Below are 22,862 nucleotides of genomic sequence, written 5' to 3'. Positions count from 1 at the left end.
TCCAAGGTGTCCTTGGTCTTTTCTTCCTGAAATCTCCTGTTTCCAGTGGGGTCAAATGCAGGTAGCCACCACCATCTTAAGCCTCCCAGATCATAAAGCAGTCCGGTGTTAGTGCTGGTGCTTTACAAACAAGTTGTCTGGGGAGCTTGGTCAAGGTGATTTCAAAGAGACAGGAGGATGGCTCCATCCTTATGGCAGATGAGCAGTGCGGATGGGCAGCCCACCTCGCCAGTCAGCAGATAGAAACACAATGGACTGACAAGCTGCTTGTCCACGCAGCAGTGGTGGCTGGTCTGGCAGAGGTGAGCGACTGCTGCTGGGGGCGGAGGCCTGGCTGGGGGGTTGGGAGCATCAGCTTGTCATGGTGATGTCTGCTGATAGGCAGTGGTGACACTGGGAACACTGTTTCCCCATTTTTTTTCTTGGTTAATTTCAGTGAAAACTCATTGGTCGGAATAGTCATGTTGGTAATTTATGATGTTACATGCAACCAAATATGCACTTTGGCCATTTTTCATGTGTTTTGTTAACGATGGGACACACAGTTTCACTGGAAGGCTTCAAAGATTAAAGCCATCAGAAAAGGCAGCCGTGGTGACTGATATTCTCTGACCCCACGACCTACCAAAGGCCATAGCACCACACTAAATAAAGCTGTCTCAAGCTCATCACTTCTGTTGGGCTTTAACACAGATTTTAAAAAGATGATCAGGCTTGACTTAAAAACTTTAAGGATTTATCTGCCATGTCCATAAATAGGCAGTTTTAATTAACATTTATTCTTTGTGTTAAAAATGCCATTCCTCTGATAGGAATATGTCCAGCTTCCTCTTACAAGTTATTTTCTATAAGTAGTCTCTTCCCACCTACGTACCAGAAGGTACTCGTTGACTTTTTAATTTATTTTGTAATAGATGCAGCTCTGGAGTATACATAGAATGTGATCTGGTAGCAAGAGGCCCCTCTTTGTTATGATATTGTTAAGTCCTCCTTGTAAAGTACAAATATCCAAGAACATAGGTGGGCTTCTCCAGCCCATGCAAGTAAAGACCAGTCCTGAAGTCTGCAACTTAGCATAACAATTGCTGTGTCTTCTTTCTGTATCAAAGGCATTGGAACAGCTCTCCTCAGCACAGTCTTGAAGAAACATGAAGATTAGAGAGAATCCTTTTGATTTTCATTCTTTGTTGTCTGATACCTTACTGTAGATGTTTGAACCTGAGCAAAGTAGAGGTAAAATGCTGGGATAGCAGCATGAGTCATCAGCAAAGTGGTTACGTTAGGTGCCACAAAGTGCAAACTCAGCTCCATTTGTAAGTCCAGGGCTCCCAGCAATCAGGTTGTGCTGAAATGGACATGATTGCAGCAAAGGTAGCAGTAGTTGTAGTTCTCATGTGTCCCTTTAGTTGTCTGTAACCTGGCTGTAAACAAGCAGGGAGCAGCTTCTGTTTTCACTTGGCTGTGGGGTGCTCTGAGTGCCGGGAGGAAAGGAAACACAAAAGTCCCCAACTGCTTTCTCATGCCCTTCTGCATGTGGCCCACACTACAGAAAACTGGTTTTTTTTTACTAGCTTAGCCAACGCAACTCTTCAATATAAAGCTTTACTGTATATCTGCTCTCCAGTAGGAGATCCACTGTGTTATGACTCTTCATACAATACACCATATATATTTAGCTCTGAAGATTGCACTTCTTGTCATGCTAGTTTTTTAATTTACTGTGTTTTTTGCTGCTAGCGCCTTTGAAATTGAGTGGAGCCCTGCGGGGCTGTCTCAGTCTCCTGTTTCCTGTCTCCTTTGAGCTATTGCATTACAATCATCTGTCAAAGATGAGCGGAGTCAAGGAAATGGAGCACCTCAAGTGGCTGACACTGCTGAGCAGATATCCTTCTATTTTTGTTGAGTGTTTACATACCTCCAGAGTACAGATGTGTCTGAGCTGGATTAGATACACAGAAAGTTTGTAACACCTTCATTTTTAATAACAGTAGCCCTTGTTGCATATAAAAATGATACAATTTTAGCAACTGCTGTGACCTGTAAATACAGTTCCTTTGCCATGGATGATGCAGTCATGATGTTGCCTTACGCCAGATATAATTGCACGTACATTGCAGTTGTACTCATTAAATGTTGTGGTTAAAAAAAAATCATTGCACCTCTTTCAAATTGGCTAAGGCAGTGAAGTTCTTGAAAGAAATCAGTCTGCGGTGGTGGAGCTTTGTTCATGTTTTTCTCCTTCTTAATGGCTCCAGACTGCACATGCTATCTGCATCCTGTTTCCATTCCACAGCAGTGTCAGGAATGAGAATATAGGGAAAAAAAAAACCGTCACAGGGGGGTTGTCTCCGTGGTAGTGGCTGGCACTGGAATAAACTACATAGGATCTGTAATAAGTATTTGGCAGAAGTTTAGTCAGTAAAATTGATGATTGCAGCTTGAGGTACATATGCATTGTTGTGCTACAGAATACGTTGTATGGTACTAACAGCAGTAAACGTTTAACTACTGCAGGTATCCTATGGCCTAAATTAATATGTACTTTCAAATAAGACTGTCCCACTCCTTTTTCTTACAGTTGTATAGAAGTGGGTTTGTTACAACAGAGTGTAGATGGCTTTATAATTGTGTGTTTTTCCCTCATTATAAAACAAAACACAAATTTCTCATTTGTGCCTTAAAAATTTTGAAGTGGCTAAATCTTTGTTGACTCCCTGGTTCTAAAACCAGCATTTTATTGGAGTCCCCAGTTAAGCCAATTTCTTCCATGATTCATTTCATTTAGCAACAGAAATGTAAGCTATGGCCTCTGGCCCTAATGAAATCCTTTAAATGCAGACTATGTAGCAAAAGGTTAAGAGGGCAAGGCACAGTTTAATTTCCCAATAACGCTTTATGGGAGACTTTGTAAATGTACTTGCTTCTGGAGTTTTCTAACACCCGTCTCTCTGAAAGTGTAGTCAATTTGCAGCCTAGAAGTTGCTATATTAAAATTACATACATGAGAGAGGTTGGAGGGCAGTGGGAGACAGGACCTTCCTGCTAAATTGCTAATCTAAATTGGGCCTTAGTCAATCTCTTACAAAGTTGTCAACATCCAGTGACCTACATGAAATGAGTTGGTAGCTTCAGTCCAGTTCCTAGAGAGGTGTGCACATCAGAAGAGCAATCAGCTGGCACTAATTGGCATCCTGGCTAGCAGCCTCAGCAGAGAGCCAAAGGTCTGTAGAGGAACCAAGACTGAAGTGCTCTCTCAACCTTGAAGATGGTCCCTCTGGGTCGGAGTTTAGGGCATGTTTGTAATGTCGTATGTGGAATTTTGCTGTGCATCTTGCAACGCGAGACCGGAGGTGTGGCTGGAGAACTGCACTCCTCAGGGCTTGTGTAGGGCGTTTCGAATGCCACAGGGCATTTTAAACTCTGAAATCACTTCAGGTTTCCTTCAGACAGAAGCACAAGGAGAATATTCACTAAGCAATAACCTGATATTCTGAGGTGTCTGATGACAAACAACCACTCCAGTTGAGGGACTGCACTGGAAAAGGGAAAGAGAGGGATTGTGTGGTCCTTAAAGACAAAACTTTCCCAGGTCCATGCCCAGTGTGCATAAGTATCTTTGCTCTGCCAATTTTTCACCTGTTGGGCTCAGAAATGGTATAAATTAGTGCTGCTTAAATATTAAAAATATATTGGTTTCTGAGTAGGTTTGTGAAGTTCTATTCACTATAAAAGCATAGTAACACATGGTCTTCCTACACTTGGAACTGTTCCCAGATCATAATTTCAGAAAGCTTATTATGGTTTATTATCTTCCTCAAAGCCTTGCATTTAGAGAAGTTTACTTCTTCTTTTGCTGCTCTGTTTGCAAAGTTTCAGTCATTCAGGCAGGGTAGAAATAATGTCATGAACTTGAAGCCATCAGCCCATTCAGCACAAACAGGGTCAGTGAGGTAGCACTAAATTAAGAAATGAGTAATGTGCCGACCTAGTATTTTAAACCAGGCAGTCAAAGGTGATAAAATATATTGTCCGAATTAGAAGTTGAGCAAATTTTCTTTACCTCCATTTACCCTTGAATATAAGAATGAATAACGAGCAGCAATGACAAATGTTTGGTTGTCTGTGGTTGTCTGTTCGGCAGAAAAAATAGGTTCATTTGATGGAGGTTAGTCTGTTTCACAAAACATTTGGTGTCTTCAGAGAGCAGTTTTTGTCCACCTGTGTATTGTCCTTACTGACAAAGATGAAATGAAGGTCCTGCATAGAGCATGTGTACTTCCAGAGGTGAGAGCATACTGTTTTTTTCTCCATAGCTTTGCATTACTGGAGTTACCAATGACCTGCTGCAATTTCCTCCCCCTCTAAATCAGATAAGAAAAGAAACCCAGATCACAGCCGTAACTGAGATGATGGGGTTCTGAAAGTAACACCCTTTTCTAGCCATAGAGCAGCCCCCTTTCACTGCTTCCATGCTCTCTCACCGGATGATGTGGTACACAATTATCTGACAGACTAAAACTGGAACAGCGCAGAAAGTAAGGCAATATTTGCATCCTTGGGTATGGGATCATCAGCTGCTGCGCAAAGTCAGGGAGTTTGGAGATAGACTCTGCTCTCAACATTACTATGACCCAATGCAAAAAAAAATCACCTTGAATAATGCCGTATGCTTGTGTTTTAACGGTGTGTACTGAATCACAGCGGTGCCCTAAATGTATAAAGTGTTACCATTTGCAAATTCCCACCTGTCATTTGTGTTTCCGGAAATAGTATCCCTCCCTGCAGTCTGGACATTGCCCCAGGTGGTGTCTGACTCTTAACCCAAATCAAACAGTAATTGTTCAGACACTGTCTGGCTCTCACGCAGTGGACAGGGAAAGCACAACAGCCTTCTAGTTACTTCTTTGTAAACCCGGGCAAGGAAGCCTGTTTTCCTCATAGGCCTTTAGGTTAAGGTTTTAGGGTCGCAGTCCTCATTGCCCTCCCTGTTGCTGTAGGGACCAGTACACTTGATGAGCAGCATGCACGCTGTGAAAGGGTGTGATGTAAGAGTGGTACTGCGAAGAGGACAAGCACAGGCTTTAATTTTTCGTTTTACTGGCAGTACTGTGGCAATGTAACTTAACCTAGGGGTGGCCAGGCGACAACTCTGGAGCTGTAAATGATTTGCCAGCAGTCGAGAAGTGGTTGTCAGTCCAGCTCTTAAGACCCCTGGCAGGATTCAGTTATTGCTTGGTAACTCAGATACCTGGCTGCTGAAAGAAAAAAGCCAGCAGATTCCTCTGAGGCTGCCAGCAGAATGGGTGCAGGTCCCAGCTGTTTGCTCCCCTCAGCTCACTCTGCAGCAGCATTCCTACAAGTTGTGATCGTACCCTGCTCACAAGCCGCCCCTGCAGCCCCCAGTCCCCTCAGTTCCTCGAGGTGTGGGGCATGGATTTAGCCTGGCTTGCAGAATCAGGAATTCTCCTCCAAAGGTATTAAAACAAAACAGTTAAATGCTGGTAATTCATTTGAGAACTGCTGGCTTAACTCCGGTAGCTCTGTGTCTAGGACTGCAGCTCCTGACACTGCAAGAGGTGACAGCCTCCATGCTTATAAAATTGGAGAGGTTCTAGCTCGGATACAAAGAAAAGACTAAAAATATGACACAGTGCTTGAAGGTGTATGCAGACAGTAACAAGCACTCTAGGCAGTATGGACTGCCCTGCTTGACTTATCCAAAATGTATCACTGCCTTCCAAGGGCAAGATGTGGTACGGGGTTTATGCCCAAGACCCCCATTTATCTGACCCTGACTTGAACCTATTTATTTGGCCTTTTAGCCTGAACTTGCTCTGTCGTCATCTTTGGACCCAATGAAACTAGCAACATATATATTGTGGACCTGAGCAACAACCAGTGCCTTCTGTGAAAGGGGGAGAGAAGTAACCGCCATTTAAAAAATAAATGAATGGCTCAGTGTTATAAAAACCAAAGAACAATAATGATTTTATGTTCAATGAAAAAACAGTTACAGTTATAACTAGTAATTTGATTAAGTGAAGGAAATATATGTTCATTTCGGAGAAAGAACTCTGGTGACGGTGTACTGTCTGGAAGAAGGAACCAGCTAACAAGAGAGATCTCTAATACCTGTAATTATGAATTGTTGCTCTCTTCTATAAGAGTTTACAGTCTTACTTTTGAATGCAAGAGAGGCTGTTCTAGTTCACTGTCCTGGGTGACTAAAAACAGCAATATAGCTTTGCACTTTCAGGTTTTTGTATGAACTCCGTGCCATCTCTGGAAACTCATGTTAATCCTAAGGAGGACCAAAAGAATCTACTAACATATGCACACTGCCAAAATAAATGATGGCTGGATTCCTGAGCTGATCTTTGCCTTTGATCTTGTGTATCAGAAAATTTATTTGGTAAAGGAGTGATGAAGAGATTTCTGACCATTCTGAAGTATCACTGCAAATGGCCTAGACTTTTTGATTTTCAAGATAAATCAGGATTTTTTTTTCCTCCCTTTCCAATCCTTGGTAATCTCCATAGAAAGCTTTATAATAAAGCAATTCAGAGAGTAGCAATAGCCGTTCTTTTTCTGGCACTTCTAACCTTGTGTGTGAAATTGTGTGTGAAACTGACACGTTGTATCAGTGTGTGGAAATCTGACTGTATTTTTACCTCTGAAAGTAACAGCAGAAAGAGAGGGCAACTTTTGTCTTACAGTTTTTCCTCATTGGCTCTGTTTTTTCCTTCTTTCCTTGATCTACGTAAAAGTTCACAATTCGTGGTCTTCCTGTGCTCGCAAAACATAACATAAAAGCATAGTAATGACACATGGTCATGTCTTTCTTGCAGTGGATCTCCAGCATGGTACTTGGTCTATTTTCTTCTACATTTTCACAAAAGAACCCTCAAATAGCACTGTTTTGTGCTCTGGTTATTACTTGTTTTGATGGTTCCCTTACTTGCCTTTTGTTGCATGGAACCTTCCTTTTTTATGGATTATCCATTCACTTTACATTTTCAGGTGTTTTTATAGTTTCATATTTTAACTGATTTATCATGGTTTTTTCAATACTGTAGAACATGCCCTTCCATTTTTAACACATAGGGATGTTTTGGTGTAACTCTGCACTGAAACGTGATCTTTGAGTCTGTTTTAAGTCCCATCTAAGGACTAGACTTCTAAGGACTTCTAAGTTGTTGCAGGGGGGGTGTTAGGTAAAATATAGCCTACGTTTTGCAAAACACCTACTTTACACTGAATAGCACTTTCTTTTTTCAGGACTTTCTGATGTTTACAGCCACGTGTGAGAACAAAACTTAAAGGCTTTTACTAGTTACTGCATAAAACCTATATGACAATCAAGTCCATGCTTGAAACAACGTATACTCAATGGAGATTTTACAGATCAGAAACTGGGGTACAGAAAAATTAAGTTGTCTCACTGAAGATTAAGGAGATCTCGGGTGGAGCTCTGTTCAAATCCTGAGCATGTTTCAGGACTTTCTTACAAGTGGAGACCATCATGGCCTCATCTGCTAGGGTAGGAAACACATCAAGTTGTCATTATACTGGTGGCATGGGAAGAAATCACTGTAACAGTTGTCACTGCTATATTATTCCTTTTGTTGGTATGTTCTGTCTCTGTCCTGTCTGTTTTGATCAGTGGTATCCAGGAGTGTGATATAGGCCTGAACTAAACCCACCAACCAGTCCCATCCCTTTCTCCAGATGTGGAGGAGTGACTGCAGACAGAATGGCCAGATGGGGAAGGTCGCCTTGCCTGCCCAGCCAGACCCTGTACCTTATCTTTGTGTGGTAGTGGGTGTGGAGACAGCTTCCAGTATGTCAGACTGCTGCTGGGTGGAGGCAGGGATGCCTTAGGAAGGCAGAGGGGTGTTAGCAGTTTCCACAGGTACCACAAGGCACAGAAGAAAAGGCAAGAACTTCCAGCTGTGGTTTCTAAACTTGCTGAGGCCTTGAGGGGAGAAAGAGAAAAGGGCATGCCTGCTGCACATCAGTAGCCAGCAATGGCTTGAGTTGTTTGTGCAGTTGTTACAGTTCGTGATGATGTCTCCAAGCTGGAAAACTGATTTCCTTGTCGCTGAGTGTTGATCACCTTCAAATTGCAAATCTCAGTTGATAGTCCCAAACTGCTGCTCATTGCCAAGCTGTATGGAGAAGGTATGTCTTTGCATACATTTGAACACAACATTAGTGAAAATCTTTTAAAAATTTAATAGCAATTAAAATATAATTAAGCATAATCAGTAATCGATTAATAAGGAATGGGTTCTTATTATTTCTCCTGTAGTAGTGTGCTTGATAGATATCAGGTGGATAAAATTTATCTGCTTGTGGTGTCTTTGTCCCCCTTCTAGTTTTTCGTTTAGCTCATGATTTTATTTAATGGAAGAGTCACTTCTCACATATTGGCTTGACAATTTACAAGCATTTGTTTGTGCTGAATTAAGCACATTTCTAAACTTTGTATGTTGCTGCTGACAGTTTGGGGATTGATTTTCATCCCTAGAGAGATGCCTTTTTGTCTTTAAGGCAAATTGAAGTTGACTGCTGGAGCATTCTATGGTAAGAGGGAGAATCTACTTTAGGGATATTTTTCTACTGAGAATTCGTTTTTAACTGAGAAGCTTCAGCAAGGTCATGTTTTTCATGACACCAAAAAAATAAGTTCACACAAATAGGAGCAAATATTACCAAGCTTTTTCCCCCTGTAGTTCTCTGTCAGGGAAGTGTGCCTAGATATGCAGTAAGCAACAATTTCCCAGACTTTTATTCTGAGAGCATGTGTTAAATGCTGATGTGGGCAATGGCAGAAAAAGATTTTACCCATCCATGTTTTTTCATGTACGTTATGAGTTTAAATTTTTAACCTTCTGTAACACTTTTTAGGACATCCAGATTCTTTCGAGAACAGATTCACTGCTTGTCCACATTGGCAACATGGGGCATGTTTGCATGTTTGCAGACATGAATGGGTTAATGTAATGAGCTGTGCGTGAGGATGCAGGATCTCCACCAAATAGGTGCTTTAGGAAATCTTCATTCACATAAAGTAGAGCTAGATACTCTCTTTTTTACACAAGGCTCTGTGGCTGGGCATGCAGGGCTAGTTACTTTCTAAACCTTCTCCAACCTATATCGACACATCCCTTGCTCCCTTCCCCCCAAGCTGGCATGGCCCAGTTTTTGGAATCAAACATTATATCATTGCTGTATTGACAGGGATGCTGGGATTCATTTATGTATCACTCCCTTCAAGGTCTTTTTGGCACTAAGTTTGTTTTATAGGAATATTTTTTACAAATATTAATACTGCTAAAATAGTCATGTCTATGAATATATATGGTCTTTTTTATATGGTCAAAATGTTACCTCACACCTGAACAACCAAGATCAATCCAACCATCCTGACCCATGGAAAAGTCTAGTGGGTTTTTTTTTGTGGTGGTACCTGGCAGGTTACTGGTGAGGTGATGGACAGACCTCATTAAATACTCATTTAATGCTTGTCTCTGGAATGACAGCATTCTCTTTAATCTCCATCTTTGTATTCACTCATACTTCTAAGACCCAAGTGTCTTAAGAAAAGGAAATAAATAACAACCTTAGTCCTTCAATGAGGTACCAGATGACAAACTCAAACCTGCTTGTTTTCATTTCCTTTAAATCACACCAGCTGAAGCAAGTTTTTCACCACAATGCACCTAAACAAGTTGTAAGAACCAGTTTCTTCAGGAAAGTGTTATCCTGCTGGTTATAAAATCTTCAAAGGAGCTGCAGGTCTCTGCAGTCTTCCTTTAAACCTTCTTTGGGATGTTCTCCGTGGATTTTTCACACATTGGAGTGCTAAAAATTTGAGATATCTCAGTATGCTGCTGGAGATCTGGCTATCAATTGCCAGAATTTTCATTTGCCTCTTTGATCTTTGTTTTCCCTTCTCAGATTCCTCCTGTAATGTTTGTGACAGTTCTCTCTAGTATCTACCTGACTAAGACATTTGGAAACTCCAGGAAATAAAACTCCAGGAAATAAAAAAATTTATCATACTAAAAAGAGGGGGGGAAAAAAAAGCAAAAGCACCCTCAAACTTGTTCAAGTGTCTTGTATATGCAAAAGAAAACCCTTGGCTGGTGTTTAGGATGGGGTAGGTGATGAATGAGAGGAAGCAGGGACTGAAATTGCTTGGTAGCAGCTGTTGAGCAACATCGCAGAGCTACCACGCTACTAGATCCATGGCGTAGCTCAAACAGCAAAGAACTCACATTTTTCTGCCATGTTCTAAATTCCACAGTTTTGTTAATTAGTTTTTACTCAACTTCACCTTGGAGCTCAGATCCTTGAAATGAAATTATCTTTAAATTAGATCATAGCATTTATTAATAGTATGGAAGTCCAAGTAATCATATGGTCTCACTTTCTCCTCCTACTTTTTGTTGCAACTAGGCCAGTTAGAAGTTCATTTTTGTGAACTGTACCTTTTCTACCTTAGTCAAGCTTGTTTCTGTTTCGTCCTTTTGCCTGAAGACTTCTGGTTTTTAGAATTAACTTTGTTCTCAGTCTTTCCCATTTTGTGTACAACTATGCACCTAATTAGAGGTAATTGTTTCCTTGTTCCTACAGCATCAGCCAAGCAAGGGGATCTCAGCTACATTGCCCGTATGGGGGGGGGGGGCTCCATCCTAGCAAAAGGGTAGCAAAGACTTTTGTGATTTAGTAGTTCTCTCTAGCTCTTTCATTGTTCTGTATCTGTAACAAACATGCCTGAGATGGTTTTTCTCCTGTACTTTGCTAAACTGTGGAAAATCATGGAAACCTGTGTGTTCTGAATGGTAGCATGAATGTTATAAAACTGTCACAAAGGTTTTCAATCAGGGTTTGTTGTTTGGGTTTTTTTTGAACAAGACTTTAAAACTTGTTAGATTTATATAGAGTTCTCTATTGGTTTTTATTTTTAATTAAGAATAAATGCATAATTTTACTGATTTTGCTGCCATTTTGAAACTGCAGAGCTGCAGGAATTAATGTTTATATATTATCCAGGACTCATAAAAGAGTATGCATCTAATAATGACAGAATGCAAATTTCTGTTAATTAAGTTTGTAATTGTGGAGCAGGAGGGAGAACAATTTATAGAGGCAGGGATAGGAGGAGAACTTTAAGTAGCAGTGCATGGTGAATGAGATGCACAGCTTCCATTATCAACAGGAGCTGCATGTCTAATCCACCAGACTCAGTACTGAAGAAAATGTACCCTGGGATGTCAGGTGTTAAGGGGAAGAATGGGCCTCTCACGTTCTTTGCACTTACAAGCTGGCTGTAACCTTTTGACTCCCTCCCTCTTTCTCTTCTTGAGTTTTGTTTCCTGAAAGGAAAAGGGGGTGGGGGAAGGCAGGGGAAGAAGGCTTAGAGTGGAAGATCTGTTTCAAAGTACTGTAGTGTATGTGCAAGCTTTTCTTTTTTTTTCTGGAATTAGTTTTGTTTTGGTTACTTAAAGAAGCAGTTGCTTTTAATGTAGAGTGTTTAGAGCACAACTTAAGATATGAATATCTTACTGAGCACCCCTATCAATAGTATAAACTTTACACATTCTACCACACGTGTTTTGTACATAGCATTTTAATCTTTCTAACTAAAATAACATAATTTCATTTAGGAGCATAACAGAGGAGGAGAGCTAGTTCTGTGAATTACTGTTGCAGGTATTGCTTATTATATTGACCAATATTATGGAGAAAAACAACCCCCCAGATAATAAGAAATCTCTTTTATTCTCAAAGGATTCCCTAACGTAGCATGATCATATACTGATCACATTGAACTTGGGTGTATTCCAGGCCTGAAGATTTGCATATGCAGAGAAGTTTGTCTAATACTTGCACGTTTCACCTCCTTGCTACCTCTGAGTTAGTAAGAGTGAAAATACCTCAGTGAAAGGAGGAAGATGTATGCACCCTAGGTGACAATTTACTTGTTAGTATGAAAGAACGTGAGTCAGAGATGAGGAGGAAAAAAAAAGTGGCTAATTAAGGTAGGTCTCCCCAAAATTCATTCCTTTTGAAGAGAAAGAGCAGAATGCGGAAAAAATATGTGAAGACTTACGTTATCCTTCCTTGAAATACAGTCTGTTTTGGGGTGATCCTTAGTAGATTAAAAATGGAAACACTAAGGTGGTGTTTACTTTCATTAATTAAAAAGAGTCTTGCTCATAGGAGAGCGCCCTGGGAATGCTAAAGGAGTTTTATATATTTCTGGGTACCATCTTTGTTATGAGGACCATGTCCCTCTTCTAGCTTTGCATCTTCCTTCATCAGAGATTATTTTGAAACGGCTCACATTGCCTTTGCTTGGCTGAAATGTGGTAGCAATGGAGTGGAGCCAATGGAGGGGTAATTTTACAGCCAGCAACCAGGAAAAGGAAGAGCCCTTAGCCAGGGGATTCAGCAGTGCCAGGAGGAGCCATTATTCTATTATTATTTCCAGTGTGGAAGCATTGTTTTAAGTTACATTAAAAACATCCTTTAAATTTCTTTGTTATTTGTGTTGTAAATTTTCCATATCAATCATTCCAAAAGAAAGGTGTGTGAATCTATAAGGTTTATCTAAATGTGGGATGTATCTTGCTTTAGAAAATGTAGAGTAAAGGGAAACCTGAAATTAACGGTAACTCCTCCAACTTATCTTGTAAGTTCACAGGGGTTGGCCAAACAGGGAGTGAGTTCTCCATTTCTTAACACTTGCTGGGACCAATTCTCGGGAGAGCCTGTCTCCAGACAGGCACTGTCTTCCCATTTTTTTCTACTGTTAGGGACTCCAGCCCCTTGTGATTTAAGAGCCCAACCCTGTAAGCTTTCCAGGAACCTTACATTTAGATGGCTAAAGGAGAGAGAATGAAGTGTATATTGTTATTTATGTGCGTGGATTTGCATTTATCTCTTGGAGATTGTGTGTGTGTTGAAGCCCATAATGGATTTGCATGATGTTTCAGATTTGATGTAGCTAGTTTCCCTCTTTTCAGTTACTCAGAAGTCCTCTGGCGGTAAATATTTTATATGCAATACTGCTTTAATTCCACTATGTAGAGCATGTGTTGTGAACCAGTATTGAAGGGATCCATATATTGAATATTAACTTTTTATTGATAGTCCTTGGGGAGGCAAAGGCCTAACATCTGTAAGGCAACTGATATTTGGCATAAATGCAGAAGATGAAACTATATCTCCCCAGTCATTTGGGGGGTCTGAGACACGAATGGGAACAGAACCCAAATATCCCAGATCCCAGTCCGGTGTCTTAATCCTGGGCCCATTTCTTTCATTCAAAATTAAAGTTTCCATGACTATTATTTCTACTGCCAGGGCTTTCCAAGGATTTAAATGTGACCTAATTTATTAAATGCTGTCTTATGTGCAAGACAGAAGCAAAATCCTTACCCCAGGGCATTTACTCAGTGGCCCTGATCCTGCAATCTGATCTCTGGAATGAATTTCTGAACAACACAAGCCATGCTGCCTGTTCAGAGAGTTTGACTGGGATTTTAATGGAGAAGAGGCACGTAGATTGCAGGTTGTCTACAACATCCTCAGTGAATTTCAGTACATTAACACTACTTTCCTATGTTATTATGTGTTTCCTTGAGTCCTCTATGAGTTTTTGTTTAGCTGTTGCTCAGTTACCTTAAGTAGACAGTGAAGTTTGGGACAAACTTTTTCTTAACACTATGTACAAGCCTTGATCTGTGGCACTTCTTAAAGATGCTTTGCAATGCACCTTGAGATTAAAGTGCATCGCCCCTGCAGTGCATTGATCTTGTCTGGCCCAGAAAGGGGTTGTCATAGATCTGCTTTTGAAATCAGGACTCCCTCATGGGTTTTTCCAGCGCATCATCTCCATGTCATTGGGTTGGCAGGATATGAAGCTGAGGGTCTTTTTGAAGATTTCCTTCACACCAAGGGGTGTATACTTGTTGTGTGGGAATGTTGGTAAGTTACACCCTCTTCTCCCTGTGTGTTCAGTGCAGGATAACTTACTGCAGTATTTAAATATTCCAGGACTTTTTAAAAAGTAAATTGTTTGGGTTTTTACGTTGGAGTATTAAAATGAAGAATGGAATCCGAATGCTCAGAACACGTTTCTTGCAGAGGACTGAAATACGTGGGCTGAACTTCGTGAATTAATTAAACAGTCGTATAAACATCTATTCCTTTGCAGCTACAGACAATAGTCTTATTTTAGGAAACACGATCATGTGCTTCATCAAATATCACTCATGCCGGTATTATTTAGTTTTTGCATAATTGTAAAGCAAATATCACTTTAGGGCCTGCTTGTGTATCTCACATTTCAATCTCTTTTTATTTTAAGTACAAAAATGTTAGTTTCCTGCATCAAATGATTTGTTATTGGAAAAGCAAAGTAACGCTTCTTTACTCAGAAGTTTTCTCCCTGCAAAACTGTGGTACATGGAAAATATTTTCCAGCTTTCGGAGTTTATTTGATTTTGAACACTTTTGGTTATGTAAGTTTTAATAAGTAGCTTTGGTGTACCCCTAAAGGCACACCCCACACACTTATGTTGTGTGACCTAGGGTCACAAGTAATGGCTGCAAGCTAATTGATTGAGAAAGGCTTGTCTGACTGGGCCCCTTTGAGTCCTCCCTTTACATTCCTAAATTTCTGTAAAGGAGGCACTGGCAGCTTCGCCTGGCGAGAGGAGGGGTTGGGGGAAAGGGAGGAAGTTTCTCAGTTTCTGATTATGCGCAGAGTTTCCTTGTACTGAGCTTATGTTCTCCACCCACTACTTAGTAAGAACTCCTTAACAACTTAAAGCTTTATCCCTGTGAGTACCAGAAAAGTGATTTGAGTATTTATTGAGCAGGGAGAACAAACTGCTTGCTCCAGGCAAGGAGAAAGCTTATGGAAATTATATTAGACCTTCAGCAAAGTGCACAGCTGCATCATACAGAAGCTGAGACTCAAACTGACAGGCAAATAAGCCAGATCACGGAAGGGGCCTCTGTGTGGCAGCTCTGAGCTACCAAGTGTTGGACAACTAGGCAAAAAGTGCAATGGAACAGGGCAGAAAATAACACACTAACTTCAGGCAACTGTTGCTTTTTCATGGTGAGTCCAGATTTGAAATGTTGTTTGAAATGTAGCTATTTTTGTTGTCTCTAAACCCCTTCCGTTTTACCACAGCAATCCTTTTGTGAAGCTCATTGTGTTACAGATTATTTGTCCGGATGTGCACTTCAATTCTGAACGATCCAGAAATGTACAGGGATAGTCCTTTCGTGCTGCTTGCTCTCTTTTGCTTTTGCTTGCTTCAGGAGACAGGTCCCATTTCTACAAGCACGCTGCATGGCTTCCGATTTGGAAAGAAATGATCTTGCAGCTAGCACTTAGCGTGCAGCTGCATATAGGTGAATAAGTGAACATAATTTCTATACACAGTCTTCTGCAGTTTGAGCTTTGTGGCACCTCTCCATTGCTCCTTATTTCGTGCTCCTTATCTTGAGAATGTATGGCACGGTCACTATGAAAAGAGCTTTGTGTTTGAATTCCTGGTGAGTCGAAGGGTCAGGGCCTATGAGTTATCTGCCTGCCAGCAAGACTCATTGCTGTGTCCCTTTATTTTTCAAGCTAAAATAGAAAAACATGTGTCCTCATCCCTTTTTTATAAATGTATTTTGAATTCAGGTTTTACATGCTGTTTGTGTGTGCTTTGTTCTTCTGACAAACTCGGGTTTTGGGGAGAAGCCAGTTTTATTCTATCCATATTTATTTTATTTACTCAAGCTTTCCTGCAGCTTTTTTGCATTCCTTTGTTGTGATGCACATAAATTTTTCTTAAAACAACACTCAGTGTTTCTGATTTCTGCTAAGAGAAAAAGGATTTATACTTGGAAACATTTCCAAAAATACCAGGGAGCTATCTAGATTTTAGGTAAGTTGCAAAATTATACAGAAGATAAGGCTTTTGTAACTTTCGTCTCACTTAAGGAGGGAAACACAATACTTCTGGGTAAGTTCTTGAACAGACTGTGTTAGATACACTAGTCATCTAGTGTAATGGTAATAAATATGATCTGAGCTATAATGTTATTTCAGTTACTGACTTAGTTTGAAAAAGCTGCTTTATTAGCACAGGAGAATTAAACACTGCATGTTGACAGTAACACTAGAAATATGTTTGCAAAAACTGCTGAGTGGGTGAAATTTAGAGCAATAAATCATCAAGGCATGTCAAAGTAACTCTGTACGTGATGTTTTAAGATGCCTGTGATTTGGAGGAGAAATGAGTCTGTTTTTCCTCCAGCAGAAGTGTGATTCTGTACAAAGTGATCTTCGTCGTATCTTTCTTTAAATAAATAGTTATCTTTTCAAAAAATAAAAACCCAAAGTCAGAAGGTGCAAGAAAAGTCTCAGAATTATGTAGCAGTGATTTGGAGATAACGGGAAAATGCTCACTTGATAAAATAATTCTACTATGCAACGTAAGAAGTTGGTTAGATGAACTTTACACAGAAGGTGTGTTACTACTTGTTTCATGACCTGTCTTTCTAAGTTTCTGTGCTCATCTGAAGCTTACTAACAATTAGCAAAGTGCCTGTTTTTTTAAAAAAGATGATGCTTCAGATCTGAATTGATCTGATGTTGCAGTCCCTTTCAAGTGCAGAAGTTCATGTTGTTCACCTATTCTGTCCATTCTTATTTGTCAGTCTGAGATCTTGAGTTTGCCCATCAATTTTGAAAATGGTTAAAAAAAAAAGGGGGGGGGAGTTTGTTTCAAAGAAATGTTAACAAATACGGAGTTGAAGTTGATGCTGCAGTTGACACTTCTTGTTTTCCTATTGTCAGTTGGATTCCTATCTATTGTGGCTTGGGCTAAACCTCAGACTTTCTACAAGAAAATTCTTGGCTGTATCCTTAATTCAGTTAAGGTTGTGCTTTTCTTTTAAGAGTTTCAGGGTTCACTTTGAGGGAAAGAGATGTGTCCTCTTACTGCATCATAAGCGTATGATTTTCTTCTTGGCTATGCTGTGATGGAGGAATACCTGCTGAAGTGCTCTTTACACCGTTAAAAACTGAAAGTAAAAGAAAGTTTGAGGAGTTGGTCTCCTTCCAGCTTTGGTGGCCTGGACCGCTGGGTCCTTGTGGTCACAAGGCACTTGGGGAGCAGGGGATGGTAGGTGCTCACATGCAGCCACCTCCTCCACAGGCACACAAGCAGAGGACCAGCCCTTTCTGTGTCGTGCGTTTTCCATTGGCAAAACAAGGCACCAGTGGTGTTGTGACACGAGATTAGAGGATTATGAAACATTTCTTCATGCTCTGATGAGCAGCCTGATGAAGGGGAAAGGGCTTAATGAGGAGGAGAAGAATTTGCTGAGGATTTTATGCCTATATCTGTCATTAAAAAGAGAAGATCTGCTCCTAGTAGCTGTGTTCTGTGATTCGTGGAAACCCCTACAATAATGATGTGAATGATGATTAAATATGGTGTTTTTACTGACCATCTGAGGACTGACACAATATAATGTGACTGGCAGGAAGTTTAAACATCAGTAATGTATCTCTAAAGACTACTGGTCTCTCTTAGAGAAAGTCAAAGAATCAGACTAAAATAATTATACTGGCTTTTTACACAGTCACTGACACCAGTTAGAGAAAAAAAGTAGTTTTGAAAACGTTAAAACACAATTGTGTTATAGCTTTCATTTCTTTGCAAGGTTTATATTTAACATCTTTAATGTTTTGTCAAGGAGAAACTAGATTTGTTTTGCAAATTACACAGAAAAGTGATTTTGGAGGTTCATTTTCTGGTTTGTTCTGTTGTTTGTGGAAGGAAAAACTTTATTTGCTAGACATGTTAATTTTATTGACAGCTGTACATTACAGAAACAGGTCTCCATGGTACCTATGGATATCTTTACTGTCACATGAGAAAGGATGGAAATTCAAGACTAACAGTTGATTTTTCTGTCAGAGAGAGGAACTAGTTTGTGCTGTCACAAGAAGGTGATACCTATATCGAGAGATGAAGGAAAATTGACAGGAACAGGAAAATTGTAGCACCCGTGGTGTCAGTGAATCACAGTGTTGGTACTACAAATTAAAAAGTAAAAAACCCCATCTATGTTATATCCTAGCAATTTTGAAAGAGTTTATTTTTTTAAGAATTTTAAAAACGAAAGACAAAGAAAAATTTCTTTCATCTTCTCAGTTACAACTCTTGATCACATCTTAAAGTTCTTTTGTGACTACAATTACTTGGGCCTTAAACTTCTTTGATCTCGAAGCTTTATGGATCCAGGAACCATAGGTCGGTTAAAAAAAAAAAAAGGGGGTGAGGGGGCAGAATTGCCAGCATTGCAGTTCAGTAAATATTTGAGGGAGTTGAGGGAGCAAGAAACAGAAGATGTACCCATGCTTGTCCATGAAATAGAAAGAAAGAGAGAGGAGACCTGATCTTTGGAATACCCAAGTTGAACTTTCAGCTCATTTTTACTCTCCTGCAGCATATTCAAACCACCAGCAGAAGACTGTCCCAAAAGGTGATGATGAAGGTGAAAGAAGAACAGATAAGAGGAGAAACATTTGTCTTGTGAAGTGATTTAAGTGTTTATAATATGTGGGTAAAAACAGATGGACACAAAGAACAAGCAGAAATAATCAGATATTAGGATAGGAGCAGTGATAAGGGAGGCAGGACTTTAAGGAGCAAAACAGAAGAGATCTAAAAGTAGGAGAAATGTGGCATGAGAGAGGAAACCCAGCCCATCTAAAATGGTCTCTCAGTCACAGATACGAGCCTGTGCCTTGTCAACTGACGTGAAGTCATCTGGCTTCAGTAAAGAAGGGACGAAACGCTGAGGAAAAAAAGTAGGAAAAACAAAGACAAAAGTGCTGTCTTTCTCCCGATTTGTTCAGAAGCGATTCCACTGCTGGCATTCAGTTTCATACATGAAGTAATAAGTTCACCCAAGAAGAAAGGCTCTTCCTTCCAAAATTATGGTCGCAGCATTTCAGAGAGGGAGAATGTGGGAGGAAACGAACCTCTCCTTTTTACCTAACATCCTCTTCTATTTACTTTGCTCTGTCTAGCAGCGAAGGTAGAGGTGAGGACAGATGGTTACATTTGTCGTGACAGGTTGTTTTTTTGAGCGCAGGCTAAGTCTCTTTTCTCAGCTCCAACAGGATTCCAGTAGCTTTTTAAAAATTCTTGCAAAACCCTTTGGAAGGTCTTTCGGCAATTCTGACTCTTGAGTCTGGGAAAGATAAAAGCCATTTGCAGCATGAAACATGAGACAGTAGAAAAAAGGAAATCAGTGGAGTGAAGGACAAGAGAAATGGCAATGGCTTTTCCTCTACCTCTCCTGTGACCAGACTATCCACTTCGATATACTTGTATCACTCAGGGCTTTATCTAGGACTCTGTCAAACATCCTAGTGACCTTGGTAGGGATTGGTTGAGGCCTTGTATTCAAATCACTCATCCATCAGTTCAAAATAGAATTCACAGTGATTTGCAGTGTAGGTATGTGACGCCCATAACTGTTAAAGATTTCTCAGTATTTACTGGAAATGATATCCATACTACATGACCAAGGTAGCACACCAAAGTGCCACCTACAGTTGCTGAAATACCTACCTCTCCTTTAGAGAAATGTCTGGTGATTCAAATAATAACTAGGTGAGTTTTCCAATTCCAATGTTACCTTTAAAGGCCAAAGATACTTTAGCATTTATTATGTAATTCCAGTTTATTTAGCAATATTATAAAAGTAGGTAAGAAACACAGCTTCAAGTACTGCAGAAAGCACCTTCTCCCTCTTTTAAGCCATTTTGAGTGAAAGTACTGCATTTATATCACCAACTCTCCACACCTCCTCTTAACCCAAAAAATGTCCTGTGGACCATAAATGTCCTGTGGAATACATGCAAGCCCTTTAGTTGGTCCTGTTTTGAACAGTTCATGCTTAATGGTGTTAAATGATAAAGCGAAATATAAATTAAAGAGAAGGCCCTACCCTGAAGTACATGTCCCATCACTGTTGGTAATTTTTGTTATTTCCAAAAAGCAGCACCAGCTAAAGGCATCCTTCCAAGAACAGTCCTTTGTGGCAATGCTGGTTGAAAGTACCCCAGTGCTCTTTCACTGCCTCTTCTTCCACTTCCCTGCTGCCTCTGAAATCTTTGGAAGACTACTTGAGAAATGGCCAGGAATTGACCCTGGCTAAAAATAATACTGAAAAAGAAGATTGTTTTTAACCTGGATTGATCTGGTTCACCTTATACCTCACTTGCATTTTTACTAGATCCAGGTCTGTACAAGCAAAAGACTAAAGCTGCAGGGAGGGAGACACATTAATTTCCTTCACTACTAACCAAAAATGTCTAAGTTATTATGGGCAGGCTAGTGGAAGTGCCTTCAAATAGCTATGGCTCCTACGGCAACTTGACTTCGCTGTGCCTGCAGAGTGAGGATCAGTGTCCTCTGAAAATATTGACTGTAGTTTTGGTGTATATTTTGTAAGTTACTCATGTTTATGACCTGGTTGCCACCCAGCATCTGTTATTTCAGCCTGTGTATTATAAATTTCTGAAATAAAAAATCTGTGCCCATAGTAGGGGAGAGTAAGTTATAAAGAATGAATGAGGAAAGTGCAGGAGAAAGTGATCAGCAAGGAACTTTATTCATAAAACATACAAAATGTGACACAGCAGAGTGACAGGATCAGTCTGTGTTGAAAATACCTTTGTATTTATGATGTGGAAATCAGACTGCACTGTGTGTTGGCCCCATAAAACTTCTTCCAGGCTCTAGCTGGAAATCGACAAGGGAAGATTTTCCAGCAGTATGCAGTGTAGGCCCAGCTATCCTTCCACTGAAATCAATGAGAATTACGTCAGTATAAAGCAAAAACTCTATAAATTTATAGTTTGTGCTAAAAAAAAAGTCGGACTCTTCAAATTCTTTCCTTTTGGTTTTGTTTTTTTTTTCCCCCGTTTCATTTACAATCTACTGCCAGTGTCTGGAAAAAAACAAGAAATTTGGCAGGATCTGATAACTTCAGCATGTGTTAAGTGATATTAAACTGTTTGCTTACTATCACTTTGCCATTTTTTTAACTGTATTTTTTGGCCTGAAATTTTCCATTGTGTAGTCCCAAACCACAGGTGATTGATTTTTTTTTTTTTTTGTTAAAGGAAATATGTTAAAATTATTTTAAGCAGCAGAAGTGGGAATAAATTATACTTTTCCTGTTAAAGCAAAGTAAACAAAACAAACTCAACAAAAGTCTTTGAACAACAATTTTCGAAACAATGTGATCAACAGGTGGTATGTGGACTATTTTTAAAGGCCTTGAGGTAAAAAAAGACCTAAATTGTTATATACTGAATGTTAAATTATAGCTATTTATTACATGTCTTTTGGCAGTAAGTGTTAGGGTACACACTGATATCTTTTCATTTGCTGTGAGGATCATAGGACAAATTGGGCATTGCATATGTATAGGTCTGAGTGTCCTGTCCTTAGACACCATGATGCTGAAAGAGCTTGGCGTGAGCACGTATCCAAGGTTAACTTAGCTGGGTGCTGAGAAGTAAAAGCACAGGGAGCAAGATTGCTATCTTGGGGCATCTCACATGGAGAAGGAATGAATCGTCTCTCCATCTTCCAGGTTCTTCAGGTATTATTAACACTCAGTTTTGATGTAGATGATTTATTTTAATGCTGCTGTTGGCTCTGTTTCTCTGTTTCCCAGGTTTTTTTTATTTCATTACTGAACCAGAAGTTAAAAATCACAATCAATTTTTACTAGAGGTTTTTTCACAAAAAGAAGGAATGCCACTATGACGTGTTCTGAGTGAACAGGGCTTAAGTTTCATATGGATGTTGCTATATATATTCATATGGTTAATAACACAAGGGGACACTTTTTTTTCATGAAGCCTTCCTAGATTATAATTTAAGCAGGAGCAGGCTGCATTAATTCAAAATCCTCAGATGTGTTGTGTTTTTCCCCCTATTTATCTCACACCCCATATAGATCATTGCAAGAATTCAACAACAACCACATCTGTCCAGGCATTACCACCAGGCAATCGACAGCAGTGCTATGACTAGTTGGTAGACACGACTCCACTAATTGGCTGTCTGGCTGCTCTCTGGCAGGACAGGCAGTGGCCACCTCTCCTGTCTTACCTCACAGCTAGCACTATTTTAAGTTTGTTTCTTTTATTCAGCTACTTATATTCAAAAACCCGTTATATTTTAATCAGCATCATGCCATATACTACTAGATTATGGAGTGTATTCACATTTTATTTCTGCCGTATCAGCAGGTCAGTATCAGGGAACACTGTGATAGTGACAAAAAGAATCTTGACTTCATTCCATCTATTACATCTTTTATTTTATATTATTAAGACCTCAGTCGTATTAAATATATTACATATTTTTTAATGGCATACTTAATTTCATGTATTGAATCCACAACACTTTTGCCTAAAATTTGGCCAAAACTGCCCCTGCTCCAATGTATGTCTTTCTGAAAGAGGGAAAAAAATTATGAGCAAAACAATACCTGACTATATTGTATGACATGACAGTCTATAGGGAAATACATGTGTTTTTAGGGGAAAGGGAATTTAACTACACTTACCTTATGTTATATTTAGTAATATCCATTGAACCAAGTGATGCTATTACTGTAAACATAATTTCTTTGTACCTCAATCTTCTCAGCAAGAAATTATATTAGTAAAAAATTTTATACATGGTCTGATATTGTGACTGCAAAGAACTCTTCAGTTGTTGTGGATGGACTCCAAA

At 39.7% G+C, this 22,862-nt stretch overlaps 1 long non-coding RNA gene across 4 annotated transcripts in view; it reads left to right on the top strand.

Moving 5' to 3' along the window:
* Positions 1-14,811: 14,811 nt before the first annotated feature.
* LOC142061119 (uncharacterized) overlaps positions 14,812-22,862 on the top strand; it is a 248,412-nt gene continuing 240,361 nt past the window's right edge. For 3 of the 4 annotated variants that reach the window (XR_012662063.1, XR_012662065.1, XR_012662067.1), the window contains exon 1: positions 14,812-15,142. This is a non-coding gene — a long non-coding RNA (uncharacterized LOC142061119). The remainder of the gene's footprint in view (positions 15,143-22,862) is intronic. The other variant, XR_012662064.1, reaches the window with a different exon arrangement.

This window comes from Phalacrocorax aristotelis, chromosome 1 (assembly GCF_949628215.1).
Source record: "Phalacrocorax aristotelis chromosome 1, bGulAri2.1, whole genome shotgun sequence".
Taxonomy (NCBI): domain Eukaryota; kingdom Metazoa; phylum Chordata; class Aves; order Suliformes; family Phalacrocoracidae; genus Phalacrocorax; species Phalacrocorax aristotelis.
The sequence above is the reverse complement of the archived record's forward strand: the minus strand, read 5'-3'. Positions and strand labels throughout refer to the sequence as shown.